Below are 21,697 nucleotides of genomic sequence, written 5' to 3'. Positions count from 1 at the left end.
ATAAAACAGATATATGGATAAGCCAGGGGCTCTGCCCCTTGGACCCCGCCAGGGGCTGCTGCCCCTTGGACCCCGCTCCCAGGGGCGCTGCCCCCGGACCCCCGTTCGTTCAGGGGCTTCGCCCCTAAATGACAGTGTACTTTGAAACTTGATCAAACTTAAACAAGTGTGTACTCCACACCTTCCTTACTTGTTTAATATTTATCAAGATCATTTTTGGTCAACACAAATTAATCTCATTACACTTAAATAATATTGATGATCAAAATCACCAACAAACCTCCCCCATTTAAGTGTAATCTTGATTAACTTAAAATGAAACATAACAACAACAAATTGATGCATAAATGAAATGTCGTGATGATTGAATTTCACATTAGTATATTATTCATTCCAAATATCCGAATATTAGGGTGTCACTACGGATTGAACCCTTTCTATTCATAGTGAATACATGAAGATAATACACACAACAATTTACATTCTCATAAGTTCTAACTTGATACTATATTTTACTAGCTTGTGTCCCATCCTTCAATAAGTATATCAAAGTCAAGTCCCAACTTCTTGAAGAAGCTAAACTTCATACTTATATAAGTAGTTCTTTTGTTCTTGCACCTGCAAATGCAATTTTTCAAAGAACTATTAAGAAATAAAACTTCAACCTTCTTAACTTGCAGTACTGAACACATACCTTGGGATGATGATAAAATGTGTTCCAATCTTCAAATATCAAGCTTTCCACATTGAATTCAGCATCTAATATTACATTAGATGGGAATTGGGTATCTCAATATAAAAGATTTTAAGTGGACTTCAAACCCATCCCTACAGCCGCCTTGTGCACAAGATTTCTTGCTAACCCTTTGGTTAGATGATCGGCCAAATTCAACTGAGTTCTTACAAACTCCACAAATATCACACCAATCATGATGAGCTCACGAATCATGCTATGTTTAACACCTAAATGTCTAGACTTTCCATTGTATACTTGACTATAAGCGTTAGCCAAAGTTGCAGCACTATCACATCTGATAGAAATGGTAGATATCGGTTTGGGCCATAATGGAATTTCATAAATCAAATTCCTTAGCCACTCAGCTTCTTTACCAGCAGCAGACAATGCAACAAACTCAGATTCCATAGTTGAGTTAGTAATACAAGTCTGTTTCTTGGATGCCCAAGAAATGGCACCTCCTCCAAGAAGAAACACCCAACCACTAGTAGAAGAGTGATCCTCTAAGTTGTTAATCCAGCTGGCATCTGAATAACCTTCCAAAACAGAAGGATATCCACTATAAGTTAAACCATAATTTATGGTCCCTTTCAAATACTTGAATACTCTACTCACAGCTTGACAATGATGTGAACTAGGATTACTAGTATATCTACTAATTCTTCCCACAGCATAAGCTATATTAGGTCTAGTACTAATCATGGCATACATTAGACAACCAATAGCCCTTGAGTATTCAAGTTGAGACACTGGAGATCCTTTATTAGGTAGAAGCTTAAGACTAGGATCTATAGGAGTGCTAACAGCAGAACAATTCTCAAAGTTAAACTTTGTCAATATCTTGTCAATATAATGAGATTGAGAAACTGAAATCCCATTTTTTCCTTTTCTAATTCTTATACCAAGAATTACCTCAGCCTCCCCCATGTCTTTCATATCAAAACTAGATGATAAGAATTTCTTAGTTTTATCAACTTCTTCCAAATCAGTACCAAATATCAACATATCATCTACATATAAACAAATCATGACTCCTTTACCAGAAGTATCAAATTTGCTATATACACACTTGTCATCTTGGTTTAATGCAAAACCATTAGACAAGACAACATCATCAAACTTTTGATGCCATTGTTTTGGTGCTTGTTTCAAACCATATAATGATTTCTTCAATTTGCACACCTTATTTTCATGACCAGGCATAACAAATCCTTCAGGTTGTTTCATGTAGATTTCCTCATCTAAGTCACCATTCAAGAATGCAGTTTTCACATCCATTTGGTGAATCACAAGATTATGTATAGTTGCAAGAGCTAACAATAATCTAATAGTGGAAATTCTAGCAACAGGAGCATAAGTATCAAAGAAATCAATGCCTTCTTTCTGCCTAAAGCCTTGGATAACCAATCTGGCTTTATACTTATCAATTGTGCCATCCACCTTCATTTTCCTTTTGAGGATCCACTTACTTCCCAATGCCTTGCAACTAGGAGGTAAATCTAACAATACCCAAGTATTGTTATGCATGATAGAATCAATCTCATCCTGAATTGCTTCTTTCCAGAAATGAATATCCCTAGAACCCATAGCTTCACTAAAAGTCTTTGGATCCTCCTCAATATTAAAACAATATTGATGTTGACATATAGTCTCATTCCTTGTTCCTTCAACTAGATAAAGTTGAAAATCAGATCCAAACGACTTAGCTTTTCTAGCTCTAGTACTCTTTCTAAGTTCAGGTACAGAACTTGTACCCCCAGAATCATCTCCAGCTTGAGTTGTGTTTTTGTTGAAAGATTGTTGAATCATGTCCCTTGGTCTAGGTATAGATGTAAATCTTTCTTCATCAAAGATAGAATCTCTTGACTCTATAACAATGTTAACAGACACAGAGTCATTAGATTCTAAAACATAGAATCTATAAGCTTTGGAATGCTCGGCATATCCAATAAAGATACAATCTATACCTCTCTCACCCAATGTTTTCCTTTTGGGTTCAGTGAGCCTTACAACTGCTCTGCAACCCCAAACTTTGAGATAACTCAAATTTGGTACCTTTTTACACCAAAGTTCATAAGGAGTATTCTTACTCCTTTTATTTGGAGTTCTGTTCAGGATGTAACATGCAGTTAACATTGCCTCACCCCAAAACCCTTCACTTAATCCAGAATAAGACAACATGGAATTAACCATTTCTTTGAAAGTCCTATTCTTTCTTTCAGCTACACCATTTTGTTGTGGTGTATAAGGAGCTGTGGTTTGATGTATTATTCCAGTTGATTCAAAATAAATTGGATCATAATACTCACCACCTCTATCAGTATGCAAGACTTTTATTAATTCATTTTTATGAAGCTCAACTTGTTGTTTATAAATTTTAAATTTATCAGGTGCTTCATCCTTAGAATGTAGCAAATAGACATAACAATATCTAGATGCATCATCAATAAAAGTAACAACATACTTTTTGTTTTGAAGGGAAGGTGTTGCATGGAAATCACATAAATCACTATGTATTAGATCCAAAACCTTGCTTTCCCTAACAACATCTTTGAAAGGTTGTCTAGTGATTTTAGTTAGCATGCATGTTTTACATTTTTCATTATTTTGCATATCAAAGGAAGGAATTAAACTCATTTTAGACATGTCTTTTAATCTTTTGTAATGAATGTGTCCTAGTCTAGCATGCCATAATTCATATTTATTAAAATTATTGCTAGTACTAGTAGAAGCCATGCAAACAGAATTATCAATAAAAAGATAATTAATATTTAGCCTAATCATTCCATTACATACATATCCAAATCCTATAAAAGAACCATGTCTTGACAAGATATACTTGTCACTTTCTAATACTTGTTTGTAACCACAATTATTTAATACAATTTCAGACACAAGATTCTTACGAATCCCTGGAACATATAAAACATTGTTCAAACACAAACATTTCCCAGAAGTAAAAGTAAGTAAAACATATCCTATGCCCTTGATTGGTTCAGTTGCAACATTTCCCATCTTCACAACAGATCCATCATTAATTGGTTGAAAGTCCTTGAACCAATATAAATCTTTGCAAACATGACTTGTTGCTCCCGAATCAACCCACCATGCAACATTATCATCCTGCACATAAAATACTTCAGAAATCACAGAAATATAATTTTGAATATATTTAGAATTCTGCATGAATACATAAATCTGACCTTGTTGCTTCTCTGGATCCTTGGATCCACTTGGTCCTGCACCATCCTTGTTCACTTTACGCAAACGACAATCTTTCTTGAAGTGACCCGGTTTGTTACAATTCCAACACACCACTTTAGCCTTCTTGTTGGAAGACTTTTCATCCTTTCCTTTAAACTTCCTTTTTCCATTAGACTTCTTTTGATTCTTTGATCCTTCTCCATCCACCATGTTTATAGAAGAGGAACCAACTTGGTTCTTGCCTTTGGGATTGTTATCAAGTTCTTGAGTCCTTAAGGACTCTTCAATCCGTAAATGGCTTCCAATTTGAGTCAAAGTTATTTCCTCTTTGTTATGTTTCAGATTGTGTTTAAAATCCTTCCAGGAAGGGGGCAGTTTGTCAATAATCACATCCACAGAAATGGCTTCATCCATTTTCAGATTGTGTTGAGCAAACTGTCCCAGGATCCTTAACATTTCATGGAATTGTTCCATAACAGGCCTAGAGTCAATCATTTTGTAACCCATAAAGTTATTGACAAGAAACTTCTTGCTAGAAACATCTTCTGCCATGTATTTGGATTCAAGAGAATCCCACAGTTCTTTTGCAGATTCGAAATTTTGATAGATATCAAAAAGAGAGTCAGACATACCATTGAGAATATGACCAGGACATATGTAATCATCATTTTCCCACTTTGATCTCCTTCTTGTTGCCTCCAAAGGTTCATCTTCAACAGATTCTGGTAAGACTGGCATGGGTGTACTCAGAACATATACCACTTTCAGAGTGGTAAGGAGAAAGTGCATCTTCTTCTGCCATCTACGAAAATCTTGCCCTTCAAACTTGTTCAATTTGTTAAACTTGCTTGTCATATCCTTCACAGAATCGCCACTTGCCATGATCACAAATTACTTCGATTTATGTTAGAAATTTGGGTGTAGAAATTTATGTTAGAAATTTGGTTGTAGAAAGGTTTGGAAATTCTGAGAATTGTGATTATCACTTTCAAATTGAAGTATTTGTTGGTACTCCCAAATCTTCAATTGGATAAGACTCAGAAAGACAAGAATCGAGAATGTTTGATGATATTTTCGTATGTACCAGAAAATGAGACCAAAACCAACTTTAACAACTTTGTCTGAAAACTGTCATATGACAGTTTTAAACTGTCATAAAACCATAAAAACTGTCATAAAACGGATATATGGATAAGCCAGGGGCTCTGCCCCTTGGACCCCGCTCCCAGGGGCGCTGCCCCCGGACCCCCGTTCGTTCAGGGGCTTCGCCCCTAAATGACAGTGTACTTTGAAACTTGATCAAACTTAAACAAGTGTATACTCCATACCTTCCTTACTTGTTTAATATTTATCAAGATCATTTTTGGTCAACACAAAGTAATCTCATTACACTTAAATAACATTGATGATCAAAATCACCAACAAGTATTTACTTGAAGGATTTCTTGGCAAAATGCTAATTATTTGCATTAATTGGTTTCTTTGTTAACCTGGTTTGATTAAATAAAACAAAATTCGGAACAAGTAATTATTTAAATTGATTGGTTTCATTGGTATCCTAGTTTGAAAGGATTAAATAACAGGTTACAACAAATAAGCAAAAAACTCGCAGAAGCCTTGCAATCAAATCCAAGTGCTCATGAATTTCAAACAACACTGGAACAAATAAGATTCAACGGTTTCAATTAGCAGTTACATATAAGCAAAGTAATATGCAATCCCATTTCTAATTTATATAGCAAAATTCAGTTATTTTAATGGATACTTAAATATTGGCATTAAGCCTAATTCACATGATTTACACATGCCCTAATCAGTAATCATCACTAGAGCAATAAATGAAAACAAAACTGATTTTATTAAACAAATAGAAAGTTAGCAATTAGTAACCGCAAGAGCATGAGAATCTTTGAGAAGCTGAGACAAGAACAAGAGAGTGAAAAGGATGCCCCTCGTATTCTGTATGCAGTTTTTGTATTCTATTTTCTCCAACGAACATAATTATGGGCAGATTGGGCTGTGGCCCACTTCGTCCATGCTTTGGGCCGAGTCTAATCAATCACCAAAATAGTCATCAATTTTGTAGATGGTGTCTACAAAATTAGAAGACCATTTCGTAAATATCATCTACTAACTAGGAGGATCGGCCCAATGGGAACTCATGTCTGGGGCCTTGATATTTTTTAAAGGGTGTTTGATATTAGGGATGAGAATTTGGTCCGAAAGCCCGAACCGAACCGAACCAAATTAGACTCGAATAAGCAATTCGATTCGGTTTTCGGGTATCTATATAAGGCTTATTCGGTTTTCGGGTTATTCGGTCCGGGTTACCCGAATAAGGGCTTATTCGGTCTAAAAAAATCGAACCGAATATGAAGAGTCACATTTTTTTCCCTTGCACGATTGCTTATTCGGTCTTGTATTCTATCAATCATTACCCAAAATACTCACGTAATGTTTAATATTTAACTTATATACTTATAGATAGATTTTTGGGTGTTTTGGATGTTTAATGTTTAGTGTTTAATATGTTGCTTAATAACTATATCTTAATATTGTGGTGATTGGATTTTATATTTTATATATCAAGAATAGTTAATCCATGTTATTCGTGTTTATCATAAACTAAAAAAGTCATACAAAATACAATATTTATAATCACATTGTAAATGTTATTTGGGTTATTCGGCTCCTTAATCATTTTGTACATGTTATTTGGGTTATTCGGGTCGGAACCGAACGGAACCGAACGGAACCGAATAATACCCGAACCGAACCAGTATTGCTTATTTGGTTCAGTTTTCGGCTCATAGAAATACCCTTATTCGGTTTTCGGTTTATTCGGATTCGGGTCGGTTCGGTTCGGTTCCAAGCCGAATAATATCCATATTTTATATTTCATTTTAAACTTCAAAATGACTTTTAGGTAAAAAAAAAAAAAGATTTATCGACTTATTGTGGTAAAAAATGAGTTTTTTAAAATATGTTTGAGTTACCTTTGGTAATAGGAAATATCAATAAGTTAATAAGTTATTGTTTTGTTTTTTTTAAATGTTTGTCTCAGCTTATATATATTTTAAGAAAAAATTATATTCTACAACCCAAAAGGTTAAAAATCTTAAGTTAATGATATCTTGTTAGGAAGAAGTTATTTTAAGAAAAATTTATATTCTACAACCCAAAAGGTTAAAAATCTTAAGTTAATGATATCTTGTTAGGAAGAAGTTATTTAATATATAAATGTGCACATGGTTCGTTAACCAAACCTCGTTTAGTGCACATAGCGAGGTAGCTCTTTTGTTTATATGGTAAATTGGAGTGTTTTTTTAGCCAATCCTTATTGTTTTGGATCTTATTAAATCCAAATTTAATTATATTTTTGGTGGTTTTTTTTTTTTGGTTAAGATGTATTTATTGTTAGGACATATATAAAATTTGTCCTATTGTTAATTGTTTTTTCTTTATCTATTTAACCCATATCAATTAAATATCCATTTTAAAGTTGTATTGAGATGAAATATTGTTTCGTATCTTTGTCAATCTAAAATTTCATCTATATTCTATATTTGTTCGTTGAGATGTCTTTATTATTAATTAGTTAGGACACTCATGTATTACATTTAACAGAAAAACTAAATATAAAATTTTTAAATATTTAAAAATTTTGAATTTATAAGAAAAATGAGAAAAATATTGAATTGTAAAAATTAAAGTGTTTTTTTCTTTAAATTTAAACAAATAATTTAGATAAATAAATAAAAGAAATTAACAAAGCTTTAATTTAGTAATTTTGAAATTAAAAGGAAAGTTAATTAACAAAATTAATATGCATTTATTATTGCATTAAAATATTATGTAGAATTTATTAAAATAAAAAAACTCATAAAATGACATGTGAAATAAAAATTAATTCAAAATAACCACAAAATGACATTTGACAAATTGAATTAGAGTGTGACATGTGGCAAAAAAAACATTCATTTATTAGAGTAGATGGCTTTCTTCTAGATGTCACTCCCACCAATCAAACTCACACCAATCAAATATGTATTTTATGTTGATTGGGTTGATTTGTGTTATTTTTAATGTTTTTTTTTTGTATTCCATTCTCACCTATTAAATATCTATTTAAGCTTATTTGGTTAGATATTTTTATTTATAAGTGTAACAATCCGAAAATCAAGGGTAAAAATTTCATTCTTATTATACCCCAAAATAGATATCATTTATTCCAAACATTTTAAATCATCATTAAGTAAAACATTTATCAGAGTTCGTCCCAAAATCATCCATTGAGGAAATCATAGGTGTGTACACTACGATCAATCCGAGCCCTTCCCTTCCAAAACGATGATACCTGAAACAATAACCAAAACCTGTAAGCATGAAGCTTAGTGAGTTTTCCAAAGCATACCATACACACAATCCACATAACACATCATGTTAGCTATAAAAGCTACCTGTATCACATAAGTCATGCATACATAAAACCTAGGAATGCCATGGGCTACCTCACATGGTCTTACTTCCAATACCATGGGTTACCCAATATGGTCTTTACCTAGGACTGCCATGGGCTACCCCACATGGTCTTACATCCAATGTTATGGGCTACCCCACATAATCTTTACCTAGGACTGCCATGGGCTACCCCACATGGTCTTACATCCAATGTCACGGGCTCCCGCGGGATCTTCCATGCAAGTATCACAAAGAAAACTAGCATAACACATATCATATAATCACTAGCATACCACTTAGCATAAAAGCTAACTACCATACCACATATCTTTACTACAACTAGTGTACCACATAACATAAAATAGGTCGGCCTTGGTGCCTTAGACCCATTGGTATGGTGAGAAGACTCACCTCGAATGTAGAAGCTTCCTGAGGAAATCCTTAGCTGTTGCCCCCACCAGTTACCCTAGCTGCCACTACCAGTCAACATACCCAAATGAGCAATTGGGTCCCTTACCATAATCCTTGGTCCATGCATGGGGTAAAATGACCATTATACCCCTGCCTAATATGATCCAAAACTAAGGGTCCAAACCCAAAACAAAAGCCCAACATTATAATGTCCATAAGACCATCAATGGCCTAATTATCCAAATTGGGCCCAGACCTTTCCAATGGACTTTATACTAAAGACCAATACTTTCCCTAGTGAATAATCCTGACCTAAATGGCCCATGAAGGCCCACAACAACCTAGTCCAAGAATTAGCCCAAACCCAGGCCTATAATGCGAAGTCCATTTCTATATTGGGCCATAAGGCCCAATAGGCACAACTATTTCATTATTGGCCCAAAGATGCATTTAAGCCCAACTATCAACAATTCCAGACCCAAAACCATTAGGGACCAAAGGTCCGAAGTCCACAAAGGCCCAAGTCCTCCTAAGAGCGTACGCCCAGCGTACCTCTTCTGTACGCTTAGCGTACAGAGCAAATGGACTGTACGCGCAGCGTACTACATAGTACGCCCAATGTACAAGCAACTCATGCACAACATCCATTAAGTGCTTAATACTTGATCCAATAAGTCCAAATCACAGATCTGAGCTATACTTAACATCTAAACCAATAAAGTCACTGACTTGGTGACTTTGCATGCCCCAAACAAACCCAAACTCCAAAAATGGCATTCTACTTCCATAAAAGTGACCCTAACTCAAGCATGAAACCATTAAGACCATCAAGATGGAAACTTTCTGCCTTAGGGACTCAAATAGCATCAAGGGTGGCAACCCCAAGCCTAAAATCGGATTGGAACCATAAAGCTCCATTCTTGGGACCAAAAGATCCAAAAACTCAACATAGAAGATTTAAGCATTCAATGGTCAAGTTCAGAGCTTTATACCTTCATTAAGCTGATAATGAGTCCTAAAAGCCAGATCCATAAGCTCCTCCGTGATTCTCATCCTTGCATCAAACTCCAACTTCTTGAAAGTGGGTTAAACACCCCAAAAATAGACTCCATAAGCTCAAAATGCCACCATGGATGCTATATAACAATTTCTAATGTTTAGAGGGGTGGAGGCTGAAGATGCTAGGGTTTGGTTACGAAATAAGGGGTTTAAATAGGGTCCAAGACCCTAAAATAGGGTTCTGATCTGACGGAATTACGCCCAACGTAATTCTAGTACGCCAAGTGTACTCTAGAGAACCTTCGCGACCACTCCTGTTCATTACGCCCAGCGTAACCCAAAGTACGCCTAGCGTACTCCCTTTTCCCTAGTACACCCAACGTACTCCTTGTGTACGCCCAACGTACTTGGCTAAGCCTGAAACTACTTAAACTTCTGAAAGCCATAACTTCTTCGTTACAAATCCATTTTCAACGATCCTTATATCCACGAAAAGGTGACGAGAAGCTTTAAACTCCTAACAACTCAAAATTTCCTTAATACCTTCCGAAAAAAAAATCCATTATGCATAAAATCCCGAACTGACACTTTACCAAATTACCCCTAGGCTCCAAAACACAACCCGAACACCCGAAACACTTCTAATACATCACCCGCACCCAAAAGAGCCTACATCATACCTTCTATACAAACATAATCCTTATGAAAACCAACCTTCAGCCCACAGCCTTAGACTAGAATTTAATTCAGAACAGAGTGTTACAATAAGAACAAGTATGACTGCTTGATCGCTTCTTTCTCGTATCGATCATTCAATATCAATCATTGTCAGTAACCTCTGTCTGACCTGCTGAATCTGCTCAGTCGTCTTCAGCACTATCTCAGTGCCACCCATTACTCTCTGCCATACTTCTCCCCAACAGATGGGATTCCGACACCTCCTCCCGTATAAAAGCTCAACGGGAGGCATACCAATGTTGTAATGGTGGTTGTTGTTGTAAAAACTCAGCAAAGCGAAAATATGATGGGTTTTATACAAACAATCCTATGTGTGCATGCAACCCTAGATTTGGATCTATGTTTTCACTATTAGATATACAACTTTATGAACACATGAATAAAACCCTAAAGTAGATTGTTATTTTCAAAATTCATATATAAGGCTAGATCACATACCTCTTGTTGTTATATTGCAATAACAACTTAAATCTTGAAAACCTAAGTCTTGAAAGCAAGCACCACAAGTGTAGTGCCTCTAATGGCTCACAAACACCACAAGCAATTGGAGAAGCTATAGAGAGAGAATAGAGGAGGTTGAAATCGGCCTTGGGATCTCTTAGAAGCAAGTGGGATGATTTCTTAAGGCCTAAGGGTCTTTATATAGGGTTGGGATTATGGTTTCAGTCCTTATCCTTATCTAGTTACTTGCCCACCAAGCAACCACAAGATAAGCCTTGATAACCCTTATCTCTTGGACCATATGGACAATTTCAAGGATATTCAATCCCTTGAATTCGTCCACCCTTCTCCAAGGATAACCATTTCCCTATTTGCAACTATCACATAATTACAATTCAGCCCCTCCAGTTTAATTAATTACACTTGATCACAAAATTAATTCTTAATTAATTATTGACCAATATTAATTAAACAAATATGATTTCTCCTTTAATATATTATTCTTATACAATATTAATGAATTATAATAACCTCTTTCTCTATTTATTTCTCCAGTCAAGTTGCTTTGGTGAAGGCAATCTAAAAGGACCATGCACAACCAGGTCAAGTATTTACCAAATATGGTTACGGGCTTAGACACTAATCCAACAGTCTCCCACTTGGATAAGTCTAGTAACCAAAAATGTAACATACAACTCAATTAGCAATCGTAGCTCTCAAAGATGCTGTTGTACTCTGGTCTTATCAGTAACCTGTCCTTTAGATAAGGGATCGTACAGTCCTCGGTTTAGATATTGTGCGGACAATTTCATGGAACTTATTGTCCAGTAGTTGGTTTCTCGATCTCAGATTCATTTGACATAGAACTTAATTGAACACATCAATTCAGTCCTGACCGGGCCCGACACATAAGTCAAATTAAATCATCGAGCGGCCGTGATATCGCTTTTACCCTCTTAGGATAGAAGTAACAAATAAACTTCGACTTATATGCATTTACTATTCATTAATCAATTATACACAACAATGCGTTTTATGAAATCAATTTACTGATGCAGTTTCACATTATCAATGTACAACCAATAAGTAAACAATAAACCATATATCTTGGATTTAAGACCATATGATATTATCGTCTTGCGACCACTTTTGTCACATTCCATAAAATGATTCCAGCAAGCGCGTGCTTATTCCAATGCTCAAAAATTGTTCATAAGCACTCATAAACGTTGCAGCAAACCTTTGCTATGTCTAATACCTTTTAGACACTCTACATACCAATTCATCACAATCTTCATTCATACCTACTTCCAACATATGAATGATTGTGGACCATTCGAATAACTCGATTATTCTTAATAACTCAATTATTCAGGAAGTCAAAACATGCAAATTGAAACAATAGTTAAACTATTAACATAAGACAGTAACTTTACTTATAAACAATACTCCTTTATTTAATCATCAAATGTCAATTACATTTATCCATTATATGTTTCTAAAACTATCTAATCTAAACTAATATCATCCTTCAACCCAATTCTCCTAGCGTGCTGCAAGTGCTTAACCCTACTCGGTCCCTTCCTAAGCGGATCTGCTGGGTTATCTTCTGATGATATCCTCTTAACCACAAGGTGTCCTTCTTCTACTCGATGTCTGATAAAATGATACTTTCTGTCGATATGCCGAGATCTACCATGATCCTCGGTTCCTTGGTCAAGGCAACCGCTCCTTCATTATCACAGAAAATTTCCATAGGCTCCTTTATGGCAGGCACAACTCCAAGGTCAACAATAAAGTTCTTCAACCATACCGCCTCCTTGGACGCTTTGCTCGCTGCAATGTACTCTGATTCACACGTTGAATCAGCTACAGTTTCTTGCTTGGAACTTTTCCAAATCACTGCTCCTCCATTTAGAGTAAAGACCCAGCCCGACTGCGAACGGTAGTTGTCTCTGTCGGTCTGGAAGCTGGCATCACTATACCCTCGTACCTTCAAGTCATCACTCCCTTCGAGGATTAAAACCATTCCTTGGTCCTCCGAAGGTACTTAAGGATATTCTTAACCGCAATCCAATGAGCTTTTCCTGAGTTCCCTTGATATCTACTGACCATGCTCAAGGCAAAGGCCACATCAGGGCGAGTACAAGTCATAGCATACATGATCGAGCCAAATGCGGAAGCGTAGGGTACTCGGCTCATCTCTGCTATCTCGGCATCGGTACTCGGACTTTGAGTCTTACTCAACTTGGCATTACTCTGTATCGGTAGTTCTCCCTTTTTTGAGTTTTCCATACTAAAACGTTTTAGTACTTTATCCACATAAGTATTCTGACTAATTCCTATTAGTCTCTTACTTCGTTCTCTCACTATCCTTATTCCTAAAATATAGGAAGCCTCTCCGAGGTCCTTCTTAACGAAGCACTTCCCAAGCCAAGACTTAACCTCCTGCAGAGTCGGGATGTCGTTTCCTATGAGCAGTATGTCATCGACATACAAAATGAGAAATCTAACTATACTCCCACTTTCCTTGACATATACACATGATTCATCTTCGCTTCGTATAAATCCAAACTCTTTGACTTTCTCATCGAAGCAAAGATTCCATCTGCGAGATGCTTGCTTAAGTCCATAAATGGACTTCTCAAGCTTGCACACTCTATTGGGATGCTTCATATCGACAAAACCCTCTGGCTAAGCCATGTAAACATCCTCAACCAACTTCCCATTAAGGAAAGCGGTGTTGACATCCATCTGCGAAATCTCATAATCATGAAATGCAGCAATGACTAGCATCACCCTAATAGATTTTATCTTGGCAACTGGTGAGAAGGTCTCATCATAGTCAACTCCGGGAGTTTGAGCAAAGCCCTTCGCCACCAATCGCGCCTTATACGTGTGCACATTCCCATCCATGTCGGTCTTCTTCTTGAAGATCCATTTGCACCCAACCGTCTTACGTCCGGGCACATTGTTAACCAAATTCAAACTTGGTTGTCATACATGGACTGAATCTCGCTGTCCATCGCCTATTTCCATTTAGCAGACTCCGGGCCTACCATGGCTTCCTTATAGTTGTTAGGTTCATCTAGATTTACTAGTGTAGTGTCACTAATATACGTATCCACTTCAGTAGTAATATGAAAACCATACAACAGGGGTTGAACTCTAACTCTTTCGGAACATCTAAGAGGTAAGAATTGGTCAATTGGTTTAACCGAAGTTTCCTCCTCGGGTTGAGTGCCCGCGTTAGAGGTTCCTTCATCGCTCGATTCTTGAATCTCTTCAAGATCGATTTGCCTTCCACTATCTCCTTGGCTTATGAGTTCTCGCTCTCGGAAAACCCCTCTTCTCGCAACGAAGATAACATTGTCACTCGGTCTATAGAAGAGATATCCAAAGGATCTCTGCGGGTAGCCGATGAAAATACATCGCTCACTACGAGGTTCGAGCTTGTCGTGAGTATCTCGTCTTACGAAAACTTCACAACCCCAAACCTTGATATGTGACAACGAGGGAACTTTCCCTGTCCACATCTCGTAAGGTGTTTTGGCAACCTTCTTTGTAGGGACTCGGTTAAGGATATGGGCGGCAGTCTCTAAGGCATACCCCCAGAATGAGATAGGTAGTGAAGCACGACTCATCATAGAATGGACCATGTCTAACAGGGTTCGATTACGCCTTTCTGCCACACCATTCAATTGCGGTGTCCTATGTGGCATGAATTGCGAAACTATTCTGCATTCCTTGAGATAGTCGTAGAATTCAAGACTTAGGTACTATCCTCCTTGATCGGATCGAAGCATCTTGATTTTCCTGCCCAATTGATTCTTCACTTCATGCTTGAATTCTTTCAACTTTTCAAACATTTCCGACTTGTGCTTGATTAAGTAAATATACCCAAATCTACTATAATCATCGGTGAAAGTCACATAGAAGCGGTTTCCATCCATTGTGGTGGATCTAAAGGGTCCACATACATCGGTATGTATGAGATCCAATAAACCCTCACCCCTCTCACAAGTGCCAGTGAAGGGTGACTTGGTCATCTTTCTAAGTAAACAAGATTCGCACGTATCATCTTCCCTAAGGCCGAATGACTCCAACACTCCATCCTTTTGGAGTTGGGCTATGCGCTTCTTGTTGACATGTCCAAGACGACAGTGCCACAAAGATGCTTTATACATACTATTGGAAGAATCCACACACAACACATCATTTCCTAGGTTATCTACAACCATAACAGTTTCATAAATTCCATTACAATGCATTGCTTCAAAGTATAAAACACCATTTAGATAAGCATAAATAGAACCATTCTTGTTATTAAATGAATATCTAAATCCTTGTCTAAACAAACCATGAAAAGAAATGATGTTTCTTGCCATATCTAGCGAGTAGCAACAATTATTTAAATCTAAACCTAATCCATTACTAAGCACTAAAGAATACACTCCAATCTTGGTGACAGGCGACGATCTTCTATTTCCCATGATTAGATTTATTCTTCCATTCTCAACATCCCTATTTCTTCTTAGTCCCTGCAAATCAAAACAAATGTGGTAACCGCATCTTGTATCAAGAACCCAAGAAATAGCATGAGATGAATCATTAAATTTAATAGTGTATATACCTGCATAAGATGGCATGATCTTTCCATCCTTGATGGCTTGCAGATATTCCAAGCAGTTTCTCTTCCAATGCCCTATTTTGTGGCAATGATGGCACTCTACCTCCTTTGGGTTAGAGTTGGGCTTAGCAGGATCAACCTTGGTCCCACTAGAAGAGGAACCATCTTGGGACTTTCCCTTGTGGTGGCTCTTTGATGGAGCCTTCCTCTTCTTGCCCCTTCTTTGCCCAATTGCCAAAACAGTAGCAGCGGGTGGATGAGGAGTTGGTGCAATAGACTTGTCCTTTAGGTTGCTCTCAGCAGTCCTTAGGAGCCCTTGACGTTTGCTTAGGGTGACCTCTTCCTTGTGTTGGGTTATGAGCATTCTAACACTCTTAAGTGTACATGCAACCCTAAATACCTTGGATCTATGTTTTCTCTATTATACATGCAAATATGAACATCCAAGGTATTATCCTAATCTAACATACAAAACAATGGATATAACAAGATAGAATACATACCTTTAAGTTAGTGCTTGTCTTCATGAAGCTTGAGTGCCTAGTGCCCCAAGTGTGACACCTCAAATGGTTCACAATCATCAAAACACTTAGAATAACTTAGAGAGAATTCTACACTTCATGAAATCGGCTAGCCCTTTGTTACTCTCATTAGTGGCCGATTTTTTCTCAAGAATAAGATGCTTATATAGTTATACAATTAGGGTAAACCCTAATTGTCATGACTTTCCATTTCCTTGGATCCATGGGTTCAAATACACCATGGAGCATCCATGGAGCATCATATGGGTTTTGGCCCAACTAGATAATCTATGGAGCATTAGCCCACTATACAAGTATGGATGATTTACACAATCAACCCACATATTTAATTAGTCTTCTTTTGATCACTCAATTAATGCTAGATTAATTCTTGATCAATACTAATTAAATAATCTCATTATTCTTATTATTAATATACTAGAAATTATAATATATTAATAACCATAAGTGTTTTATTTCTCTCATTTAGTCTATCCAAGTGCATGATGGTATGCAACCCAAATGGACCATGCCGGGTCGGGTCAAGTCTTACCAATTATAGTTATGGACTTAGACATTAATCTAACACCTTGTTCATGTGGTAGGTCATCCTAAATTGGTTGTATCATGAGGGCAAGGAGTGAAGAACAATGTCGATAGCCAAATCTTCCCCAAATTTGACATTCAACTTGCGAAGACGATCAACATACCTTTGCATCTTTTGCAAGTGCACGATTTGAGACTCTCCACTTCCCATTTTAGCAGTGATCATATTCGTAATGATCTCATAGCGCTCTTGCCTCGCGCTTTGGTGATATCTCTCCATCAAGTCTATATGCATCTCGTAGGGATACATGTCCTCATAGGACTTTTGGAATTCGGAGTTCATTATGGCTATCATGATGCAATGAACTTTCGTTGCATCACGTTCATCGGTCTCAAAGATAGCCATCTCTTCGGGAGTAGCAGTTTCTCGATTGATATTCTCGAGCTTCACATCGAGAACATACTCTTTGTCCTCGTAACACACGATAGTTCGAATGTATCTTATCCATTCGCTAAAGTTCGATCCATCGAAAGTCACTTTTTTTACAAAGGCTCATTAGCGTGAATGAGCTAGAAGCAACGATATTTGCATTAGACATCTACAAATAGAAAGCACAAAGTTTGATTAGAATTGAATCACTAATTAAACACCCAAAATAAAAAAATTAGGGCTAGGATCCAACAACATTATTTACATATTAGAAAAGGGATGTCATAATCCAACACGCAAATAATTTGGAGGTAAGTGAATGATGATTCATTAATTCTTCACCATGAAAAACATAAGCTTAAGTTTTAAATGTATTAAGAATTCCTATATTTTCTTGGAGATTCATTGAACTTTTCAATGGCATGTTTAAATCTCGATATGGCCCTCTCGTTTGTGACTGGGATGCCGAGGATCACAAAGTGGGTGTGAATAACCATGCAAATCTACATGGTGCCTTCATTGTTACAATCACCTATTCAATGTGCCGGTAAACCACACACGCTCCATCGAACTATAGCAAACAATGAATCACCCTTTACCACCTTTTCTTAGAACCAATTAGTGTGCCGGTAAACCACACACGCTCCACTAACTTCTTGGCAAGGGTGCAAAGTGTAATTTCATGGGAGTGCATCAATTTCACTTTTGCTTAAAGTAACTAGGATTGGGAATTTGAAAAAATGTTTAGTTACTTTATATAGAATCATTATACTTATTAATGAAGAGAGGATTTTCCTATCCTACCCGTTCGGCTAACGACCCTCCACCAGTCAAGCAAGCGGTGGGTGTGAGTGTACACCCATTAAGCGTTATTTTATAGGCAACAATCTTATACCCACCTTATAGACTGTCTTCGTGAATGAGGCCTACTAATGGTAAGACTAACATTTTAATTATACATACATACATACATACATACATATATATATATATATATATATATATATATATTAAGCTTGTAATAATATAATAGTATAGGGTGTATTTTAAACATTTCAAAATACTAAGGTTTTAATCTTCAATTTAAAATTTTCGAAATTTAATACCATTTAAATTAAAATTTTAAATATTAAAACTATTGATTTAATAATTATCTCAAATTAAAAAATTAATTCAAATTATTAAATCATAAGGGATTATTAAATCTAAAAGGATAATTACCATATAAACAATTAACTTATCCTAATCCCTTTTATCCCTCTAAATCTCGAAAATAATGGGAGGGGATAATTCAAGATCTTTAATTACCATATTTAACTATTAAGAGATAATTAAAAGATATGAGATTATCCAAATCCCTAAAATTTAGGATCTTATCTTGGGGAAGGAGGAAAATCTCAAAATCTAAGGGTTTGCAAACCCTAGATTTCGAAATCTTGTATTAAAGGAAAGGATTCAACAAACCCTTTCAAGATTTTTGCAAATTAGGGTTAGGAAACCCTAATCTCAAAATCTATTGCCTTCTAGGGTTTATTGGCTATAAACCCTAATTTTTCAAGTTCATACAATTGAATGATACTAATTGAAAACAAGTTAACCAAAAGCTCTGATACCACTGATGGGTTTTATACAAACAATCCTATGTGTGCATGCAACCCTAGATTTGGATCTATGTTTTCACTATTAGATATAAAACTTTATCAACACATGAATAAAACCCTAAAGTAGATTGCTATCTTTGAAATTCATATATAAGGTTAGATCACATACCTCTTGTTGTTATATTGCAATAACAACTTAAATCTTCAAAACCTAAGTCTTGAAAGCAAGCACACAAGTGTAGTGCCTCTAATAGCTCACAAACACCACAAGCAATTGGAGAAGCTATAGAGAAAGAATAGAGGAGGTTGAAATTGGCCTTGGGATCTCTTAGAAGCAAGTGGGATGATTTCTTAAGGCCTAAGGGTCTTTATATAGGGTTGGGATTATGGTTTCAGTCCTAATCCTTATCTAGCTACTTGCCCACCAAGCAACCACAAGATAAGCCTTGATAACCCTTATCTCTTGGACCATATGGAAAATTTCAAGGATATCCAATCCCTTGAATTCATCCACCCTTCTCCAAGGATAACCATTGCCCTATTTGCAACTATCACATAATTACAATTCAGCCCCTCCAGTTTAATTAATTACACTTTATCACAAAATTAATTCTTAATTAATTATTGACCAATATTAATTAAACAAACATGATTTCTCCTTTAATATATTATTCTTATAGCATATTAATGAATTATAATAACCTCTTTCTCTATTTATTTCTCCAATCAAGTTGCTTTGGTGAAGGCAACCCAAAAGGACCATGCACAACCAGGTCAAGTATTTACCAAATATGGTTACGGGCTTAGACACTAATCCAACAAAATAAGTGTCCCAACTTCCTCCGAAGTCCATCACACAAGCTCGCAACATGTCCTCAAGTGTCTAAATTGTCCGTTCACTCTGCCCGTTTGTCTGTGTGTGGTATGCAGTACTAAAATGCAAACGGGTACCCAACTCCTCATGAAATTTCTTCCAGAACCTGGAAGTAAAACGCACGTCTTGATCGGACACTATCAAGGTCTACACTCCATGTTGTGCTACCACCTCTCTCACATAAATCTCGGTCAGTCTCACAACCGACGGACTCATCGCAACAACGCATACACCCATGTGACTTCCACCAACCTTGCAACACTAGTGTATGCTACCATACATAACGTTGGACCCTATAGACTTTCAAATATCCGATCCTACCCTAAGCCCCCAATAAAAAAAGAACAGAACATAAGGCCAAATCAAACATTCTCATTATATAAGATCTTAGTTATGTATAATCGTGATGCGTACACTAAGTAACTACCGTAATGATGTCAATCTCATATAAAGGAAACCCTAGGCTAGCAGGCATCATGTAATCAAGCAATTCTATCATGAAATTCCTGAAGATCCCAAACCTAGTAGTAGCATGTTGTTCTAACATATCGCATAATCAAATAACTGTATGGTATTTTGGGGTCTACTTGTTTGCTCCGGCTGCTTGTACACCCTACATCCTCCTTTACTTATTTTGAAAACCATTTAGAAATCATTTTGAAAATCTTTCCTTGATTTGAGATTAGATTAACACGAATGTTCCTCGAATTCACTCAAACCAAGGCTATGATACCAACTTGTAACATCCATAAAAAACATGCCAATTTTTCACCTTTTCAAAACATTTTAAACCATTAACATTATAAAGTTTGTTTTCAAAATAGAAAATATCAAAGTACCCCAGTATCAAATCATCAAAATCATGAAAACAGGAGGAGCGATACGATCATGCATTCGCCTTCCCGCGATCATCCGAAGTACCTGAAACAAAATACACAACTGTAAGCCCGAAGCTTAGTGAGTTTCCCCAAAATACCAACACCATACAAATATAACCATATCATATAACAAATACAACATGCATAATGAGCCAACAGTCTGACTGGACCGAATCCCGGACCTCAGTTTATCTAGACCACTCTCCGAGCCATCGGCACGTCTGGACTGCCCTCTTCGGGACCTTCAGCCTATCCGAACAGCTCGATGGGCCTTCGGCCTGACTATATTTGCCCAGCCTGGGCCTGCAGTCTCCCTGGTCCACCCAGGGTGTCTTGGCCTAGTGCATACAGCAATACCTACCTCAACCCTTTCCCTCACCAACAAACATGTGCACATACATATAAACAATTAAGCATGTAGATCTAACAAATCACTAATTATGGCAACCATCCTATGCCCAGCATACTGATCTAACCGATCTCTAACATAGCAACCATCCTTACTACCACGATGTAAATCAATAACATATCATGCAATAAACCCGGATGCAATCCGATAAGAGTCAACATTGATGCCTTAGACCCTCTTGATATAGTAAGGACAACTTACCTCTCAACTATCGATTCGAAGTGGTAAGATCAAACTCTCGGATCACCGCCACAAACTCCACCGCCTATATTCACCATAGAACCATGTTCATAAATTCCCAAAATGCCCCAGAAGTCAATTAGTCAACCCTTGGTCAAAGTCAAATTCAAGGATCAGGGTCAACAATCCATGTTGACCCGACTCGTCAAGTGTAGTCACTGACTCGTTTAGTCATGAAATCCCCCCATTGACTTGTCGAGTTTCCCTGCAACTCGCCGAGTTCATGTGTGTCTAATGTCAGGAGAACCCTAGTTGACTCGCCGAGTCACACCATTGACTCACCGAGTCCATGTGGAAGTTCATGCACGACAATCTTCATCGGACTCGCCGAGTTGACCATGCAACTCGCCGAGTCCCTTCAGTTCTTTATCCATTTAGATGCATTTTAAGCCATTTTAAGGTTCCATATTGCAGATCAAGCTTCCCAAGACATGTTTATCACGTAAAGTTGCAAACATTACGTGCATGCAAGGCTCTAAAGCCTTAGAATGCCATATCCAAGCTGTTAATGGAGTTTTACACCTAAGAAGAGGTTTACAATTGCTAAAGTTGGAAGCTTTATGGATTTAGAGACCAAA

Source organism: Lactuca saligna, chromosome 4 (assembly GCF_052625555.1).
Source record: "Lactuca saligna cultivar CGN05327 chromosome 4, ASM5262555v1, whole genome shotgun sequence".
Taxonomy (NCBI): Eukaryota; Viridiplantae; Streptophyta; class Magnoliopsida; order Asterales; family Asteraceae; genus Lactuca; species Lactuca saligna.
The sequence above is the reverse complement of the archived record's forward strand: the minus strand, read 5'-3'. Positions refer to the sequence as shown.